This window comes from Stegodyphus dumicola, chromosome 2 (genome assembly GCF_044657685.1).
Source record: "Stegodyphus dumicola isolate Sdum_Otavi_A_Nest chromosome 2, ASM4465768v1".
NCBI classification, from domain to species: Eukaryota; Metazoa; Arthropoda; class Arachnida; order Araneae; family Eresidae; genus Stegodyphus; species Stegodyphus dumicola.
The window spans coordinates 114660674-114681247 of record NC_140769.1 but is presented as its reverse complement, the minus strand read 5'-3'; the positions used below and the strand labels follow the sequence as shown (position 1 = coordinate 114681247).

The 20574-nt window shown below is 34.2% G+C and overlaps 1 protein-coding gene across 1 annotated transcript in view; it reads left to right on the top strand.

Annotated features, from left to right (window-relative positions):
* LOC118198431 (uncharacterized) overlaps nucleotides 1-20574 on the top strand; it is a 199768-nt gene that overhangs the window by 32598 nt on the left and 146596 nt on the right. The gene's annotated exons all lie outside the window — the stretch shown is intronic.

Here is a 20574-nt window from a genome sequence, read left to right as displayed (position 1 = left end):
GTATATGGAGCTGTCAGCCTCTGGGAGATTCTGTGCTTGTTGAAGATCTTTCAGCTTGCTTGGTTGTCAAACTTTCTACCATTGTCACTGGGAATTTCTTTAACTTAATGCTCTAAATTCCTAGCAAGAGCTATGAAATTTTCATGCACATTCTTTACTTCTCATTTGTGCTTTAAGGAAAAAACAGTATTGAAATTTGGTGTAGGCATCTTTGAAGACTGTGAAGTATCAAAAGTTCTTAAATGTTTCATCAAATGTCCCACAAATGATTGTTGAGAACAATTCTCCAGCTTTTGCAACCTCTTTTCTGTTTCCAAACTTTAAACAGTAACCTTTTCCCTATACACAGGCTTCACATAATTTCATATCATAATATTTGGTTTTGTTTCTCAACAATAGCCTTTACATGCTTTTTATCTTGGTGATCCTATTGTTCATGATAAAGTTGAAGAATTTGTTCATTGTTCTCAGTCACATTTAGATCAGTGTGAGTTTATGGAACTAAGGTCTTCATCATGGCTTTGAAGACAGTCAGCATTTTTTGTACCAAATAGCATTTATTGTACCATGCAGAACTATTCCTTCATCTGTTTTTAAATAGAATTCCTTAAATGCTGATTCAGATGTCCTGTTCTGTTTTTGTCTTGAGTTCCTAATACAGAAAATAGATTTTTACTTATTTCTGGAACATACTAAATATTTTCAAGATTTTTGATTTGATTCATCCCATTTACAATGGTCATTATCTCGATAGTACCTTTTTCAATTGCTGATAATGACTTCCTATTTGCTATATTGATGCCATTAGCAAACTCAAATTTTTCAAATCTATAAAAAATAGTGACCATTATTGACAATGTGTTTTGAGGCGCCATTGCCAATCAACCAGTCATCAGAATTTATTTCAGCAGAAAATGTTGCCTTATCTACTGCTAGGACTGTCTTATTTGCAGTAACATTATTCTTACTTGCTGTGTTTGGCCTTGTACGTGGACCAGGTTTTGGTGGTTTTCCATCAGCAATCCACTTTTTGCATGTTCTGACCCACTATCCTGTCTGGTGGCAATAATTACATTTGCTGTTTTCTTTCTTGTTAGGGGCTGATTTCAGCTTAAATTCCTAATTTACTATCAATGTTCCCTGATCTAAACTTTCTACAGAATTTGGATCTTTATATAATTCTTTTTCATGGGTGTATAGCAGTGTCGTTAATTCTTTTAGAGTTTTCTTTTCATTCCTAAGAAGTAACCAACTCGATTTGAAAGTACGGTAACTGGGGAGGGGGAATACTCAATATTTTCTAGAGCAATAGCATTTCTGGGAACCTTATTTTCTAGTTCACTGTTCAGTTCATTCCATAAATTTCTCAATTTTGGTAAATGAGCTGCTATGTCATTATTTGAAAAATTGAATTTGAAGAATTGTAAGCATATGGTGTAAAGTTGGTTATCGGTCAAATCTTCGAATATTTCATGAAGTTCGAGCCAAATATCTCTTGTACTGTCATCATAGGGCAATTATTAACTTTATATGAAACATTCATGTCATCTGTGCCTCTTTTGAATCTCTTCTGTGGCTGCTTGACCAGGGTCCACTGGCTTTTTCAGTTTACCTTCCATGTCTTCTAAAGCAGCTTTTTAGCAGCTTCATTTTTGCGAACGTATTTGCCAACTCATGTTAGGCTGAAGAATTTCCATGAACTGCCGCTAACTTTAATCTCCACTTTGCTTCTAATTTTTTTCTGTGCAGTTAGAGCATCCTGAGCCTATAGTCTGTTAGTCTAATGTTATGAATGGAGACAAATAAATAAGCAGAGATTCGTCTGGATTACTATATATTAAACAGAAAAATAATTATGAATATGGTAAGCATGGTAAAGTAAACACAGTGACAACTACTGAAAACGTTGCTGGAAACAGAAAAGTAAAAACCATGTTGTCACGCCAATTGCAAAATACAATGGGAAATGCACTCATAAATTAAAAGTTATTTGCAAGAAATATCACTGTGCTTCTTATGGACACTACATGCCAAATACTCATTCTTGAATCTTTACCTCATATCTTTTTTTATAATTTTTGTAAATATTCATATTTTTACGTCAAGCTATCAATGAATTTAAAATCTGCAACTTTGCTGTTAGAAACACCTTGCAGAACTACTACCGCGGCAGTAAATGTTTGCATCATTAGACACATAATTCAAAGTACGTCTAGAATCAATGACATTCTGATCTTTTATTCCTACCAGTTGCCTTACCATGTGGCAGAAGGGGGGGGATAAATTTCCACAGTATTTATTTAATGCTAGAAAAAGCTGTAATTTCATTGCAGCCTAATGACTACACAACATTATCTGTACGAATGAAAATAAAAAGTAGATACTGTTCCTCTGTCAGAGTAAAAAATAGATACTCTTCCTCTTCTAGAGATAAATCTTATAAGATTCTGTATAGCACAACTGAAGAAAGAGGATTGTGTCCTAAATGTGCTGCATGGTCAACACCATGATTTTATAACACTTTTCATGCCTCTTCATCAGAATTCGGATAAAGTCGACCTGCATAATCTGCCCTAGAAAGTTCAAAGGCATGTGTATGACCAATACAGTCTTTATGCAGAGGTGTGAATGGGACTTTAGATAAAGTAGTTTTATATCTTTTACATACAGCACAGTTTGAAATCACTTGCATCACTAGTTTGCTCATTTTCATTATCCAATAATCTTCTGTTAATCTTGCAAGCATGATAGGTAAGCCTGCATGAATAGCCGAATAATACACTTTTAAAATCATTCATGAAACTACATTTATGTTCATACAGTAGTAAAACTGGAGTTTTAAATTCTCTTTTTTTATTGCATTTTCATTGCTAGATATTTTATTTGGATTCTTAAGAAGTCATTTTTATCTTGAAAATTTGCATATTTGCAAAGGTTTCATTTTCTTCAAAAATGTTTTGACTGTACAGTTATTTTAAGCAATATAATGCTTAAAATAACTGAGGGTATTTGAGTTGACCTTTATGTTTACTCTTTAACATTTGTGATAGAACTAGTAGAGCCACCCAGTTGTCTACTTATTGTGTTGTAATTAAAAAAATTAAGCAGTCTAGCTGTAAATTCTTTTATCATGATGAATGACACTTATACTTTTAGCTAGTTTTCTTTTTTCTTTTTTCCTAAGGCGAATTCATCTTCAGAGACTTCAGAATCATCTTAAAACCACTATGTGGGATCTTCCTTAAGCCACTGGGGACCCTCTCCACAATTTGCTGAAGAAAAGAGCTTTAGGATTGCATCCACTCATCGGCAGATCAGTTGGATTTAAAATCCGAGGTAGTGATGATGCTGATTATCAGGATTACTATGCTAGTGTAATTCATTGTTATTAACAAAGGTATTCTATTCAGTTCTGCTTTTAATCTAGGTTAATACAGCTCACTCCAAATTGTGTTTAGTATTCTCTAAGTTCCATATCTTCTTTCATATAAGTGGACAGGACACCAGAATTTTACCATTGGCAGTATAGGTATAATCCTCGGCCAGTTTTGAGGAATAGCATCTTGAGGGATACCCTGAGGTCTTCCACCCCTATTCTTCTACAATCAGCGTCTTCTACAGTCAGCATATTCATGCTCCTGTAAGAGTTGCTAATAATTTTAATCTTGGAGTAGTTAAAGGTCTGATTAAAGCTATTCTAGTTCTTACTTGCAGAAGTTGAAAATAAACTTACCATCCTTCTCTGTCCTCAGAAAGATACAAGTAGCATATGCGTTTTTGCTTGAGTTGCAGAAAACTGAAGACAGACTCAAGTCAGCTGCTTTTAGATTATCAGGGGCAAGTCATCTTGAGATTTGACATCTGCTTACCTATTGAATCTCTTTCTGTCTCTATTTGCTATACAGATATTTCATCTCATATGTGCTTTTCCTTCCAAATTTCTTTAAGCAATTACTTTTTATGCGTAATGTTGGTGGGCAGGTAAATTCAATAGGAGTGAATATTTTTATTGGTATTGAAAGTGTCTTTTAATTACTAGACACTTTGATTACTTGGCATTGCAGTTAGGTTTATATCATAAAATATTTCATATAAGGAAACGTCTTGTAGCAAGCCTAAAATTTGAATATTTCCTTTCCCTGAAGATTCTGTCTTAGAATGTTCTTAGACCTGTTGATCCATCCTTCAAATGCAGGCTGTGGCATATGTATCACTTGCTCAGCTTCTGCGAATTTCTCCAGTTTTTTTTTTTTTTTTTCCATTTTCTACAATAGTGATAAGCTTAGCTAAATAAAATGGTTACAATATTGAAATCATTCTCCTAACATAAAAATCACAAATAATCTGACTTCTTTAGATAATTTAATTCATAGAAAAGCCTCTTTATGTTAAATACAGTCAAAAGTCGTTAATCCGGACTCGTCGGGACTTCGGCGATTCCGGATTATAGATCATCAGTTTAAATCTCGTAAGATGGCATGCAGAAATTCTAAAATTAAAAATATGAAACCGTAATGTATGAAATAAGGAACAATTATGATCTAAAGGGTATCAAAATTTGCCTAAAGAAAAAGCTTAATATTTATTTGTTTACTTTATTAAACATTTCTTTCAATGTAAGTTGTTTAAGTTTTGCTTCGTTTCATGTGATAATACTTTCTCTTTAATTCTATTAAACAGACATAATTTCTTGTTCAGTTACAAAGTTCCGCTGTTCAAGTCCTATAATTGCTGTGTCTAGAACACCGATTAATTTGTCAATCGAAATTTTTTCGTTTTCAATAACCTCTGTCACTTTCTTCGCTATCGAAAGCGAATTATAATGACGAGGAACTTGTTTTAAATCATATCAAAGACGGAGCATATCGAGATGAAATACTACATTTGGTAAGGAATTATAAGCCAAATAAAATAAAAACATCTGCGCTGAAGATAAGGATAGTGTTGACAGATCAACTTCCAATTCATTACGCGCCCGCCGCGGCGATCCCCCCCGCCGAGCAGCGTGAAATTGATAAACAGATTTCGGGTTTCAAAACATACTTTCGCTTTAGATCCTTTACATATTAACGAATATATATCGGAAATTCTATTTGATATAATCGAAAGTTTAAGCTTACTTTTATAAAATTGGTCTTACAGTCTGCAAAAAATAATAAGCCGGATCCAATTCGAAAATTAAGGAACCACGCAATCATCAACATTAACTGAAATAGATAATTAGATAATTTTAGCTTATACGTCCATTATACATAAAACGCGCACGCGAAAACGTATTCTGCACTTGCGCACACTCATATGCGCAGTCGTAAAAGGTCTTACGCGCACGCGTAAACGCCTATGCGCATGTGTCAACGCGGCGCATGCGCAGAAAGTTTTTAGTTTTGAGGTCCGGATTATAGATCATTCCGAATTATGGGTGTCCGAATTAACGACTTTTGACTGTATAACATTGGATCTTTCTGGAGCAAATTCTTCCCAGATTACGAGCCCACCAGCGGCCGAGCGGTAAGATCGCTGAACACTGGTAGTTCGGTCCGAGGTTCGAATCCCGCGAACGGGCTGGCTGCATGGGAGTTTTTGTGGATTTCCCCATATGTAACGTGTATACAAGCCAGTTTCCCTTAGAAAGTCCTCCACGAAGGCATCCCTCCTTTAGGCAGATAGCCCTAGTGTGCTTTGCCGTATTCTCAATACACATTTTTCTTCCCAGCTTACTTGATGTTGTTCCAGAAATGTGAAGTACAACATGAAGTTCCAACAGCATGGGGTGCCTGGTCATTTTGAACAGGCTATTCATAGGCATTTTAGCAGGCCATTGCAACATTGATGGATTGGCCGTGATGGACCCTGGCCCCACGTTCACCTGATTTATCACCTTGATTTCTTTCTGTGAGGAGCTCTTAAAGCTATCTAATGAAGTCTAGTGTTAGGAATAAAGACAAATAAATAAGCAGAGATTCATCTGGATTAACATATATTGAAATACAATATCACAGTAAATTTTACATCGTAAGTAAACCAGTGACAACAACTGAAAACATTGCCAAAAAGAAGAAATCAAAATCGTGTTGCCACACATGTTGCAAAATACAAATGGGAAATATAATCACAAATTAAAAGTTATTTGCAACACTCCCCCTTGATTAAATTTCTCTGAGTCCTACACTGAACCTTTGATTGAACAAGGCTTTCTTTCGCACACTCTTTGTCAACATGTCTGCTGCATTTGAACTAGAAGACACATAGGTAAAGTTCAACGACTTCTCTTCAACCTTCTCTCTGAAGAAAAAATGCCCGAGTTCAATATGTTTGTTATGCTCTGAAATGACATGGTTTTTAGCTAAAGAAATGGCATCCTGATCATCAACAAATAAGTTTTGGGGAAGGTTTAAAAAATGTTCTCCCACAATACAAAATGTTCTTCCACAATGTGCCCCTGCATGGCACATTGAGAGGTACTCAATATCAACTGTTGACAGTGCAGTCATCTGTTATTTCTTACTGCTAATTTTATCACTAGCCCAATCAGAATTACAGAAAACTTCCAAATCCTTTCCAGTCTTTTGGAAAGTCAGCTTTAACTCGAAATGTCTGTGTTAGGTAAAGAAGGATATGTTGTATGTCAGCCCAATGTTCCTTGCATGGGCAATTATTGAATTGGCTCACGTAAGTAGTAGCAAAAGCTAAATCCGGATTTGATCCTCCTGCTAGGTACAAGAGCCCTCCAACAGCCTGCCTATATTTTAATGCTCCTTCAGCATTCAACATGTTATCCTTAGTGGCTGTTGCATATCTCATACCTGTATCTAATGGTGTTGCTGTTCCTTTAACATCTTGCATATTAGTTTTTTCCAAGAGCTCACTAGCATAGATGCTTTGGTCAAAAGTCGCACAGCCGTCTTCCTTTCTGTTTAATCTAATTGAAAGAAGGTGATGTATTTCTCCCAAGTCCTTGATTTTAAATGTGGCTGCAATATTGTCCTTAAATTCCTGAATGATGAAATCTTTGCTGGACATACAAGGAAATCATCCACGTACACACCTACAATTAACTCCTTTTCTTTATCTAAGTAAACACAAGGATTTGCTCTGGACCTTGTTAGGTTTGCTGATTTCAGAAATTTATCTAGGCAGATATTCCACTCTTTCCCAGACTGATGAAGTCCATAAAGGCTTCTCTTTAGCAAGCAAACTTCTCTATGTGTTTTCTCGTGCAGACTCGTGGGTGGCTATTCTATGAAAATTGTCTCACTCAATTTTCCATATAAATAGGCTGAAGTAATATCCTGTTGATGAACCTGGCAGTCTTGCTCAACTGAGAATGCTAATAAAGTTCTAATTGATTTTGTTTTTATTACAGGAGAAAACGTCTCTGTGTAGTCAATTCCCTCGAATTGGGTGTAGCCACGAGCAAATAGACGAGCTTTATATCTTTCCACTTGTCCATCTTTTCTTGGTAATGTCCATCCTTAAGCATGTTCTGATAATTGACAGCAGATAGTGAATGAAATGTTGTGCTTTTTTACTTTATGTAACTGATGTACCAGATGAATCGCTCATTTAACATAACATCCAAATACCTTACCTTTTTAACAAAGGGGACTAGTTCGTTAAAGATGTAAAGTTGTCTGGTCACTGGACACTTTTTCTTGGATTGTTTGAGAATTAAAAGTTGGAACTTTTGTGCATTAATGCAGACCTGACATTTACAGCACCAGTCTTCCAGAACTGAGGGAAGTACGAATGAGGGATGCATTCTTACAATTTGTGCATTGCATGATTTACATTTGTGGACTTGCAGCTGTAGTTGTATTGTATTGTCTGTCTAGTACGCAAGTGTGGAATTTGCAGAGCAGTGAGTGTGGGGGGAATCAGAGACATAGAATAGGAAGATGATCGGTCTTAAGATGCTACCCTGCAGTTGCACGAAAAGGAGATTCTAAGATTTTTAATGGTAGTACAGAATTTATTGTCCATGGGGTCAAGACTTCGAATCTTATCCTTCTAGAGCTCACGTTTATACTGTTTTTATGCAGATTTAATAGCTCTGTTGAGACAATTTATGAAATGTTTCAGTTCCGGGTTCTAGCTTAGATAATAAAGCTTTCATTTCTTGTTTCTGTCTTGGATGAAGTCTCTGATGTGTCGAAGGAATTTAAACAGTCAGTCACTAATATTTACATAGCCAGATGAGTCGTACATAGCTTTCTTAATGCAACATGTGAGGTTCTTGATTGCCCAATCAATTCCGTGCTGGAAATTAAGGTAATGCAGAGAGTCATTCTCCATGAAATTCTGGAATAATCTCCAGTCAGTGATAGTTTTATGTGCGGGGATTACGTAGTTCGCTATTCCTAGGACTGCAATAAAGGGGAAATGCTCGTTAGATATGAGTTTAGCTCATGTTTCACACCAGTAGCTATGGGCAAGGACAAGGTGGTGAGCATGAGTTCAAGAATATCAGGATAATGGATGCTCACTGGTCGATAAGTATATTCTCTTGGAGCAGGACTATTCAGGACATAGCTGTGTAATGCTATTCCATTACAGTTGCTTTTGCAACAGCTCCAGTCAATATGTAGTTGGGTATGCTTAGATTAATCCCCGTGAAGGCATGGTTCTCAATGACAAAACCCACATTGATGTCATGATTGTACAGGAAAAGTTGTAGTTCATCTAACCTACTGTGAAGCCCACAGGCACTCCAGCATAAATGTGAATAGGAGTGCTGATGATGTTGTAGTTATCAATGTAAATTTACTTTATTGGCTTCTTCACGTATGATTTTATTATCTTGGTTCAGAGAGAGCAGGGGTATACCTGATGCTTTAATTAGATAGATATAGGTCTGAGAGATTTTTTTTGATTGAGAGATTTGGTCATCTGCCTGACAGATTCAACTTGGAAACGAAGTTCTGTAAGCTAATGTCGTCAGGTTTAATAAAAAACGTCATACTATGAATGACCAATTTTAAGTGTTTACTTTCAGGCAGCATGTAGCTATTAAAGCACACACCTTCATCTTTGAAAATTTTTGCCTTTTGGCTGTAGATGGTTAAATTTGAGACAGAGATCTTCGTACTATCTTTAACCTCTTAACGATTAATTTTCAAGAAAACGGTCATAAAGTGCCTATTTTTTTTATTCAAGAAATTTGTATAAAATTAAGTGTATGCACAATATATGTATTCATTTTTAATTTTTGGATTTTTTTTAAGATTGAAATTTAAAAAAAAAATTAATTTTTTAGTAAAAGCCAACGTTCAGGGTTATTGTGGTATTTGTTTTCCAGTAAGCTGGGAAAATTTAAGAAATATTTGTTTTAAACATTAAAAGAGAATTTTATTAAACTTACTCATAATATAAACAAAGATTAGTAATTTTTTCTTGTGTGATAAATTTCATAGCATGAGATGAAAAGGCCTAATGTCACAATCTGGACAGTAGTACCAAGTTTCCTTCCTGCATCTCTTATTGTCTTCATCTCTTCTGGGGCAACAAACTTTGCATTCTATTGATGGTTGCCTTTCTTATCAGTTGGAGGTATCTGTCTAATAAAATGCCTTAAAGGCCGGCCGAGCTTAGAGAATAATCCAATCAAACGGTTTGGATTATCTTGGCCTAATCTATCTAAGCTTGGCCGTCCTCTTTCTGGAATTGTGTCTGATGACTGATACATTTCAATAAGTTCATCTAATAAAGATAAACGAACCATCAAATGAGATTTTTTTCCCCACTTTTGTAAATAAGATACCAGTTCAAAATAGTTTGATCTAACAAATGAAAAAATATTTTCTTATATTTCTTTCCTCTTTTTCGAGCAATAGGGTAATCTCCAAGATATTGGTCTACAATAGCTACTGCTCCCATATTTTTACTGTAATCTGTGACAATTGTAGGTTTTTTGACAACTTTATTATGACACTCTACATCTACCATGTCATTTGTGTGGACTGTAGATAGCATGGTAACACTCTTTTATCTTTCCACTTCATGGCAAGAACTCTACCTCGACAAAAAAGTAACAATTTCATCTTTTGCGATTCTCTATTTATTGCCAGTTCATGAGATATTTCTTTTCGCCTTACTTTTACAATTCCATAAATGTCTGCTTGAAATTTTAAAAGCATGTTTGCCAATTCTGTTGAGGTATAAAAATTGTATGTTATCAGAAAATATCCTTGTTTTAGCAGGGGCTTAGTAAGTGAAATCACAACTTGAATTGACTGGGGCAGATCTTTATATTTTGCATAAAAAACCGTACCTTTTCCAGTATATGTAATTTGTCACCATATGTACTCTGAACTTGATTAACATAAGAAATACGATTTTACTCCAAAACGGGATCTCTTTTTTGGCATACATTGTCGCCATCCTAAACGACCTTTGAAGAGCATGAGGTTTTCAATCAGTTACAATATGACATCCAAGAGTTACAGCTCTTTGAAACAATTCTGGCCAGAGGTAGAGCACCTGAATGGTTTTATACAGCTTGGGATTTGGATGTGTGTTACTATCAAATGTTTCATTATCTGCAAAATATTGAAACTTGTGTATTTCAGAAAGTCTATTACAAGGCATTATGCTTCTGAAAAAAGATGTTGAAATTGAATTTTTTTTTTTTTGCTCCAATAGATTTTTGTATTTGGTTTTCCTACAATACCTTGTAAATTAACTATACTGAGAAATTTAAGAATTTCTTCCTTTGTGACAGGTATTCAAGGTTTTCTGTTGTTGGATAGGTGGAGTCATGGGGAATTTTGGCACTCTTCGGCTTGTCTATTTGTTTCCGAAACGATGAGATTCCATTTTGTAAATTGTCATTTACAAAATACTTAAAATACTGTAAGATGCCAGAACCTGGATCAAAATTTATGTCTACTTTTTGTGTTTAAAACATGTTTAAAATGTTGGGATGCATGATGTACTAAATTAGATACAATTTTAATCCAGGCAACAGTACAGATCCATCATCACTGCTCTCAGATTCACAAAAAAGAACTTTCATAAAAATCAGTTACTTCAGAATCACTCTCTGATACATTTATACTAAAATCAGAATCCAATTCATTATCTGAGTCTGACTGCGTAGTGCACAGAATATTAAAAAATAAGTATATTTTATCACACAACAGAAACCACCATGGTTGGGCTATGGTGTAAAACGAGACATATGCTGCCACACCACCAAACCGAGAACCCTATGAAGGAATTGGAATTTTGGAAATCTTTTTGCACCAAAATTCTTCAGTTAGCTTCAGAATGATGATACAACTCGTAAAATTTTAAGATTTCTTTTATTTAAGAAGTCCACAATTTGCAAGGAAGGTGAGGACGCTATATGCACACATCCTCTTTTGCTTGCATAAATAAACACAGCTGTGGGATTGTCCTCTTTTGATTGTATGAATAAAGACGAATGTGTGTATTTTTATGCCCTCTTTTGATTGTATGAATAAAGACGAATGTGTGTATTCTTATGTCCCCTTTTGATTGTATGAATAAAGATGAATGTGTGTATTCTTATGTCCTCTTTTGTCTGTACATATAAACACAACTATCATTAACAGTTCTTTTTTATTGCAAGAATAAACACAAAATATAACATGTTTAAAACCTTTATAACGCATTCCTTTAAATCACCTTGAGATGCAGGATTTACTGATTAATGTAATTAAAGGAGTAATTTATAATAGCGATTTTGAGAATCATCGGCCATTTAATTCTTCAAAATTCATCAGTTATTAAATAAAGACTAGTCCTTAGTGATAAATGTGAGTAATACTAAAATATACTAAAAGACTTAATCATTAGTTCCAATTATAGTTTCATATGATGTTAAAAAATCATATTAAACCGCAAAGATTAATAAGATTTTAGAGTAATAAGATTTTAGAGAAGATTTCACAATAATTAGATATTTTGCACTTTTAGAAAGTAATTTGAGGACTTAAACTTTTTTCCCATACTAATCTCTCCTATTGAATAAATACCTACCGGGAGAATAATTTTCCAATCTTTTGGAGTTACAAAGAGAAAAGCATAACACGAGCAGAGTAAAGTGACAAGACTTTCTTGAGTTTTAGGAACAATTCCTGCATTGCAGAGCTCCGATTTCGGATGCCTCAGAAAATGTATTTATAAAATATTCAGGCATTTTGCGAATATTTTGAATTTTTAAATGTAATTGACACAAATTTCGTATGCTCCTCCAAACGGTCATCCTGATGTTTTTGTGAGATTTTGAAATATCTACTAAAAATCAAGTAATCGTGGTTTCTACACATAACGTGTTCAGAACTTAAGTAATTTGATTGAATTCTATGCCATAGTCTATTTTACTTCTCATTCTTAACTTCAATGGAGACAGCTTCCACGCATAAAGAGAAATGTAACCTTATCATACTTTTATAAACATTTCCCTTCATAGACATTCGGTTACGCGTATGCGCAGAACGAAAAATTATTTGATTATTGAATTTATTTCTATTGTGATTTCAGAAAATAGTTACGTAATTATACGAAAGCGAATTCATGTCTTTTGTTTTCCCAAATCCAGAAAAATATGCAGCAATTTTCGGATGCAATCCTAAATGGAAACATTGTATTAAGGGTTTCAAGGTTATTCTTTATGTGATATTTTTTTTCGTGTACGAAGTAAAGGGAATATTGTAATGGAGAATAATTTCGGCTATCTTATTTCAACAACAATATCAATTTTGACCTCTTTCAAACCCATATGAATGAATTTTTTTTGTATGACATAGGTATACATACGGACAGAATAAAGCACTATTTTTTCCAATATGGATTATAAAATAGATTCTAAATGGATCCAGAAGGAATTTTGTCATAACGTCACTACGTATATATGTATGTATCTCTCTTGCCCAACTCAAAAACGATTAGCCGTAAAACGTTGAAATTTTGTATACAGGACTGCTATAACATCCAGTTATACACCTCATTTTTTGTTGTAATCGACCGCACCAAGCGTATCCCACTCTTTTACGCAGCTCGGATGAGCTCAATTTTTTATTCCATATGTTGGTAAATTGAGCATTTTTTGTTTGAAAGAGATAGAATTAGGTTGTTCTAATATTCCGGTTAAGGTTTTTATGCTTTTAGTTAATCCACATGAGATAGTTCTGGAATTATCAACAAATTAAAAGAGTAAGTGGCTGTCGACTATTTGTTTACATTTGAAACTCATAGTAGTATAGTGAATTCAGTCAGCTGGTGCTTCAACTTCAATGTCTTTTGGGACCAAAAGTTTAAATTTTTGTGCATCGAAAATATTGTTCTTCTCCACGCTGGATGAATTGATTAATTTTGCGTAGAAACTTAAATTTTAAGTGCAAAAATTATTTTTGAAACGGTTTTTAACTGTATTTTTTATTTTAGGTTTTTCTGTATTTTACTGTTTTTAATGACGATGTTTTGAATTTATTTATTTTTGCTTTGCCGCGAAGTGAGAACTGAATCAATTGAACGAGAAATATTATCTCTAATGAAATTCTAGGAAATAATAAGTTTAAATGAAGAGCAGCAAAAAATGTCTACACTTTAATAGGCAGTACAAGGAAGTTATGTGGTGCCCATATGAGATTTTTATTTTTAAAATTAATTTTCCACTAGATAATAAAAATGTCGACCTACTTAAAATGATACATATAGTAATAATCAACTATCAAAGAAATCTGAGAAGTTATATTTATGATGGAGAGAAAAACTGTCTAGTTTTCTAGTACTTGACGATTTGGAACAGAACACGAAATCATTCATTATCCAAAGCCTGAAGCACTCGCAGAATGCAGAATCAACTACATGTACTTCGCTTTCAGACTGTTTTGTCTAACACTCGCAAAGAGCATAAATGCAACATACCCCGCTGACCTACCCTATTAAACTGTTTTGATGCTATCCTAAACAAATTGTCAATTAAAATAACTCGCTTTTTTATCTGGAATAAAACTTGATTCGATGATTCATGTAGTAAAAGTCGAAATAACCAATATTGTGCGCTGGGAGAGTCGCTGTATTAGTATGTTCGCCGTCCGAATCTCAAGAGAAAGAACATTTAACACTAATGTAATAAAATTTACATCTTTTACATTAAAATGCAATTACGTTATTATTGGATATGAAGTGTATGTTGTTTATTGATATTCATTATAGTGTGTTAATCTAAATTAAATATAATATAATAATTATACGCTAGTATTTGCAGATCTTACTAGTTGTAATGATGTTTTAAACATTTAGATGTTAATGTTACTTTGATTACTTTGATCAAGTTCACAATTCATTCAGATTCGCTCTGTCTCTATAAAACTCTGAAAAACATTGATCTTGTAATCGTATTTCGATGCTTTAGAAATAGAATATTGTCAGTTTATTTGATAGTTCAGATATTTCTCAATTGTTTCAGGAAATATACTTCTAATTATTACGAAAACTACTTTCATTGTTGAAAATGCTTTAGCAGACAGCATAAGGGCTTTGGTTTTACTTTATTATGGCAAAGCAGACTAGGACTATCTGCCTGAGGAAATGACGCCTTCGTGGAGCGTATCTAAGGGAAACAGTCTCGTATACATATTATATGCTGGCAAAATCACGAAATGCCCGTGCAGCCCGTTCATCGGAATTCGAAACTGGGACCGAACTATCAGTGTTCAGCGATTTTAGCACTCGATTTCAAGAATATTTCAAGTGATGCTTCGTAAAATGTGTTACACGGAAGGAAAGTAAAATCGTTGCTTTTCATAATTTTGTTCCGTAAAGACGCTAAATGAATCGCTTTTGGTCTAATTTTAGTAGAGAATTCAATTAATATCCAAATGAGATTTATTAAAGAAACTGATATTATATTATGAAGCAGATTTACTAGAAAATTGCATACATATTTGATGATAACAAAATTTTTACCCATTTTTAAATAGAAAAGTTAGAATACCATGCATTAATGTAATTGCGGTAGTGTAGCAGCTTTAGGCATTTGCTTTGCAGTAAATCAATCCCTCGCTGATGAAACTATTCTGATTTATAGTTAAACAAATTTGTAATGAAGTTTTTACATCTTAGACATAATAAACAACAAAGGAACTCTGTAGTAATCGAAAAAATGAGAGTCCATATGAGCAAGGTCTGATGAGCACGCTGTGTATGGTAAAACGTCCAAATCAGTGTCAGCAAGCGTTACATTTAAGCATGGCCACTTACGTAAGCATGGCCACTAATGTAACACGAGTACCGTATTCTATCCAGCTATTGGCATTACATGTCAACCAGCATTAATCTACCCAGTTTAAAAAAATCTTTTTGGGATGCAATCATTTTGGGGAGAAAGATGGAGCAAATTCTGCGACATGACATGAAGTCCCAACCAGCTTGATATCACTTTAGATAAATAGCGTTTCCGCTGATTCCTCAACAGCTGGACGTTAGGCATTTGAACTAGATTTTCCTGAAACTACTGAGAAACTATCGATAGACATGAATCAAACTATTGACAGACAGTTTGTGGCTGGATTTTGTAGCTTCTGTCTTCGTCCCTATATTTTCAAAATTAGCGAAGGCATCTGTTATCGTAAACTCCCGGCATACTTGACGAAAATTTTGGTTTGCTAGGGCTGTAGAACTGCTTCTATCAAACTAGCACAGTCTGTCTAATATTTATTATTTAAATGCTAAATATCAGAGAGACTTGTCTTATTTATTATTATTTTTTTTTTTGTTACACACATGTTTATTAGTCAGACCTTCCACTCATCATAATGTCATGTATGTCTTTAAATCCACTTGTAATCTGCATTTTCAAAAATGGGTAGAATTGTTTAGCTCACGTAATTTATCTGTCTGGTGTCCAATATTCTGGAACAGAGACTTAAATTATAACTGTACAGAAAAGTGATGTTCACGATAATTACAGAAAATTACGTGTTTCACAGCAATGCATAGATTCGAATCATTGTAGATTTCTAAACTGGTCATCTTAGCACCTTTTTAAATAATTTCAGATACGTTTCAAATTCGAATACGTTGTCTATAGATTAAAACGCGGTTTATAGAATATTGAATACAGTCAATATATTGAAATCAGTACATTTATTCATTTGGATTATAAGAGCTTAAGTTAAGCAAAGCTTGCTTCTCTTCTTCGGATATGTTTTATTTTGTTTGTACCAATAGCATTTTACAGAATATCATGCCACCAGATCATATTCCAATCTGACTATTCATAAGAGTTTCTTCTTTTGAGATTTATTTAGCTAAGTTTAAAGGATGCATTTGTTTTTCTCGTTCATATAAACTGTAGCTCCGATTTCACTGCATACGTTTGCAATATTCTGCCGCCACAATTAATCTCAGAACTTTTACTTTTCTAAGACTGTTTGTTTACTTTTATGGCAGTCTTTAACTTTTCTTTAATTTATACCATGCATTACACTATGTAACTCATATACCTGATGCAAAGTGAATAAGATTTAAGGCTGAAACTCTTTGGCTCTATTGAAACTCTTTGGCTCTATATAATTCTTCAAGTATATTTCCGTCGTTACGTCGAATTACATAAATGAATAAATGGATTCCTAATATCACATTGCTCTCCTTTAACGTAAGTTAACAAATTATTCTTTTCTCCTAGGATAATTAAGTAATTACTTATCCTGCTTGCCAGCAACCAAATGAATGAGATTGCCGAATACTGTTACTTCAACACAAACCCGATTGTTTAAAAATGCTTATCTGTGAAAGGGCTAGTGTATGGGTTTTTTCGTAGATTTCTTTATGAAAAAGAGAATTTTGTTTAGGAAGTAATACAGAAAAGCTTCCTTAGAACTTCCTTAGAAAGTTCTTCACGAAATCATTCTTCTCAAATAGATAGTACTTACATACTTTTAAGCATTAAAATAAACTTTCTGGAGATATTTCAATTTTGAACACTTTTTCTAACAACTAAACAAAGCCTTTCTCTATTATTGTATTCGTATTCTTCTGTAGCCACGTGAGTAACACCCTCGAATACTGGTAGCTAGCCCTACATTCGGTTGTCTCTGAACAGGCTAATTTCAGGTGATTTTAGTTATGGATAAAATGATCAGACATCTTCGGATTGCATAAGACTGCCATGCATTTAAATGCAGTGTCTCATTTCGAGATATGTCCTAATAAATATCCATAGTGTGTAAACATTATCAGATTTTGTAAATAGCGTTGACATGATTTTGCTATTGCTGCTGTATATATATTCGATGCTTTTGTAGGATAAGAAATATAGTCAATGATCAAATAATTGTACTGTCTCGATGTTAGAAAATTCGCGACGTGCACAAAAAGTAAATGAATTTTTTATGAAAACAAATCGTGACTTTATATTTAAACTGCGTTTTATACTTCGAAAATGAACAATGAAATTAAATAAGTGAAGTAGTTTCAGTTGAATACTCACTGTAAATACTGGAAAATATAAAACTTGGAAGAGTATGGAGTTCTAATAACTTTCGGAAGTTAAAATTTCGACGAAACGTATTCATCTAATGACACATTCCTTTTTTTCAAAACATACAAAATGTTAAAGAATTCCTCAGAAATAAAACAAGAAAAAGTTTTCTTATAATCAGAGCACTCTTCAAATTTGTAACCGAACACCGCAGATACAAAAAAAATTGCAAAAGCAGAGCGTGTATTTCAGTAATGAGCATTGAAGTGAAACACATCGAAACCTCTAACGACAGATATCAACATTATTTCTCGTCTTTTAACATCTTCAACTGACATATTGTCTAAGGTGATGACCTACACAGAAAGCAGAAATAATTTGAAGCTATGAAGTCTGTGGTTCCACTATCATGTGTGACCAACTAAAGGAAACCAAACTCCGAAAGTTAATAGCCAGCTTCTACAAGAGATTTCTCAAACTAATATTATGTAGTTAAATTTGTTATGAGTAATGCTCTAAAATATCTTGTAAATTAATTATTTGTGATCAAGCTCAATGTCCATTACATGAAATGTGTCCTCAAATTCAAAAGTTGTGAGAACTGCTATTTTAATGCATCTAGAGAACTCATTTTGAAAACGGTCATTATACACGTTTATTTTTAGGTATATTTTCCTGGCATTCATTTGAATGAAAATTTGCATTTAATGTATTATTGTACAATTTCTTTCATATTCATACTAAAACTAAAATTAAACTCGACGGCACAAACAGCCTTTAGAGAGCCATGGCTGGCAGTTTCCTGTTATCTGCTTTCTAGAACGAGAGCCCCGAGCTGGTTGAGCATTTTGCCTGGACAAGTGGTCAGTTTGTCGCAGGCCCCCCCCCCGGTGTTTAGTCCCTAAGCGAACTTGGTACTCATTTTATCGACCCTCTCAAAGTCTGAGTCAACCTTGCTCAGCCCAGGATCGAACCCCGAACCTGTGCTGATGCTGCACGATACTCTAATATTCATACTAGGAATATCAAATTTCTTTGCGTGAGCTGGAGAGAAAATTATTTAGTAGGATAAGGACTATAATACGTAAATACATGGAATATTGCTACTGCGTTTATAGTATAAGGTATTTCTCCCACTTTCCTAGCGTCCTTCGTGGTGTAGTGGTTCTGCACGCTGGGACGGTATTCCAGAGGTCCGTGGTTCGATTCCCGGCGAAGGCGTTTGCTATTTTTCATCTTTTCTGCCCCTAAAAAAATCCTAATGACTCTACAAGTGGCGCCCGAACTAAAAGGGTTGTGGATGATAATTCTCCGCAGCCAAGATTTGGCGACGAGGTCCCCTAAATCCCTAGTCGCCCTTTAAAAAGTGGAGTATATAAGGTATTTCTCCCACTTTCCTAGCGTCCTTCCTTGTGTAGTTGTTCTGCTATGACTCTAAACTGGACTAAGTTGGTTCTTTTCAAAATGTGCAGTTTGTTTTAATCAGAGGTCTCATTTCGTGCTCTGCCTCAAATTACTGAGAAACCGCGTTTTAGATAGAGGATTTGTTTTAGAAGATGTAACTTTTAAATTTTGATATTATTAAAGAGGTTTTTAAATAGAGATTGAGAAGAAATCAAATTGTGTCACAAACTAAAACCAAATTATTTAATGGTCAAGGGAAACAAGAGACAAAAATTCGCTCCAGAGAAAACATTATTTTCAAAAAGTACCGCAAAAGGTATACTCTACCCCACAGGAAATCAGAAAGCATCTGACTTCTACGAGTTAATTGATAATATCTTCGGTATTATGAATAGTACCAAAATAATACCAACAAGAATAACAAGTATTTAACAAACTAATTTTGTTAAGTACTTGTTAAAGTTATTCTTATTGTATCCTTTGTAACTAATTATTGATTAGATTTTGTGCTAGATTAGCATTCTAGATAAAATATAATAGTATAAAACATCATAGTAATTGGCATATAAAGACCTGCTTCCTTTACTCACACTTTTGAAAAATTAAATAACTGTTTTAGGTACTCTGAATAAAGCTATTTTGTCAAAATTAAGGTAACAATCTTATATACATTTATTTAATTGTAATATAGATAATATCTGTTATATTGAATCGGAAGAGAATTATAACAATGTAAAATTTACAATTAGGCAAAAAATCAAACGTAGGTTAGCAGAAATGTTGCCATATATGTCATGTATGTTTAAACCTATGTCAATGTAAAGTTGTTTTTTGAGTAAATTTTAATAGCTGCTATTATAGTTATCTTAGAAGCAGTATAAAAATTCTCTCAGTTAGCATGCAAATAAAGAAATGATTAGAAATAAATGTGCATTAAATAAAAAAAAAAAACCTGCAAATAAAAATTAAAAAAAAACCACTGAACTTTATGTTAAAAAGAGTAGCACATTTTATCTATTATTTTAAAATTGAGTAAGCATTATTAAATTTTTTAATGGTTCAGTCTAAAATGCATAAAGCCTCTTCCAAATTATAGCTATCTTTCACACACCTCATTTTAAACGCTGGTTCAAAAACGCTAATTTCCAAGCTGTGAATTATATTGGCGCGCTCAGTGTCATTATGGCTACGTCATCACTTCTCACTTTCTGCTTCAGGGGGAAAAGCTCTATGAGCTAGCCCTTGGCTGTCAGTCAGTGAAATGGGAAGCAACGATCAGACGCTGAGTAATCCATGTTCAACCATCATCTTGGAGGAGGAATTAAAGCAGCAACTTGTCTCCCAAGGTAGTCAGTCCCAAAGGTGCTCTATTGGATTGAGATGGAGATTCCATCCGCTCCATACCACCCTCAAGATAATGTTCAGCAACCCGAGCTCGGTGCGGTCGCACACTGTCATTCATCAAAAGAAATCCAGGACCAATAGCAGAGGCATATGGGAGGCCATATTGATCAAGGATCTCATCTCGATATCTCACACCGATCAAAGTTTCTCCATGGAACACATGCAAGCCCAGCCCAAACCATTATTTCATCATCTCTGTAACTGTGTCTTTCCACAGTGTGGGATTAGTTATATCTGGTGCGTTGTTTGCTCCAGATCAGCTGACGACCTGAATCAGTGTTCAATGTGAACCTGGACTTGTCTGTGAAGAGACTCCC